This window comes from Penaeus monodon, chromosome 28, assembly GCF_015228065.2.
Source record: "Penaeus monodon isolate SGIC_2016 chromosome 28, NSTDA_Pmon_1, whole genome shotgun sequence".
Classification (NCBI taxonomy): domain Eukaryota; kingdom Metazoa; phylum Arthropoda; class Malacostraca; order Decapoda; family Penaeidae; genus Penaeus; species Penaeus monodon.
This window is the reverse complement of record NC_051413.1, coordinates 33,427,931-33,428,769: the sequence shown is the minus strand read 5'-3', so window position 1 is coordinate 33,428,769 and position 839 is coordinate 33,427,931. Positions and strand designations below refer to the sequence as shown.

The 839-nt window shown below is 35.4% G+C and overlaps 1 protein-coding gene across 1 annotated transcript in view; it reads left to right on the top strand.

Annotated features, from left to right (window-relative positions):
* The window catches only part of LOC119591518 (GTPase HRas), a gene marked incomplete in the record, with an annotated part of 13,260 nt that overhangs the window by 1,841 nt on the left and 10,580 nt on the right, over positions 1 to 839 (top strand).

Below are 839 nucleotides of genomic sequence, written 5' to 3'. Positions count from 1 at the left end.
CATTTATTTTTCTAGATTTTTCCACATGACTTATTTGTCCAGTTATTAATATGCTGTTCTTTTACTGGAAGTTATCTGTATTTATTTAATGCTGTCGATTATATTCAATGAGAGAAGATATATCCATATCTGCCACTTGTCTCACACTGATTGGCACGGCCTCTGCAGAAGCTAGAAAATCTGTGCCATACAGATTCTGGCAAGTTAGAGCTCATTTGACTCCTTTGTAATTTATTGGGTATTTCCCGGAATGAAGCATCGAGCCCTTGGGAATCCCATGAAAATCACCTCAGTTATACTAGCTCAGGCTATAGGCCATTCATAACAAGTGTGAGTAAGTTTCAAGTAGGGTGGAAAAGAACACAGCCATTATATTTGTACGAAAAAAATTCTGTGTGGAAAGTTTTTGTGAATAGCTCTTAAAAATTTACTTGTCGTAGATATCTTTTTATGGCTGTAAGAACACTCTAGAAATGTCTGTAGACATCTAGGTATATTGGTTCAAAACATTCTTCAGGATATATATTTTTTTTTATCATCGTTTCTTTTCTGGTCATCAGCAGTGAAAGGTGGCCACTGGAGTAAAATGGCACTTTCATATCATCAACAGTCTTGATTTTTAAGAGGTTTTGTTTGTGAGGATCTATCGATCAATAAGAACCAGTTCCAGCCCTGTCTTGCTAGAACATACTTGTTGAATAGTTGTGTATCTATCTTGGGTTACTGTAGGCATAAGGTTTGAATAAACTTGTTTTCAAATTGAGAGAACTGTGCACTAAATATAAAGTGTCTTACATTCTATTACATGCTGTTTTGGCTTGTGTTGTTACACATATACC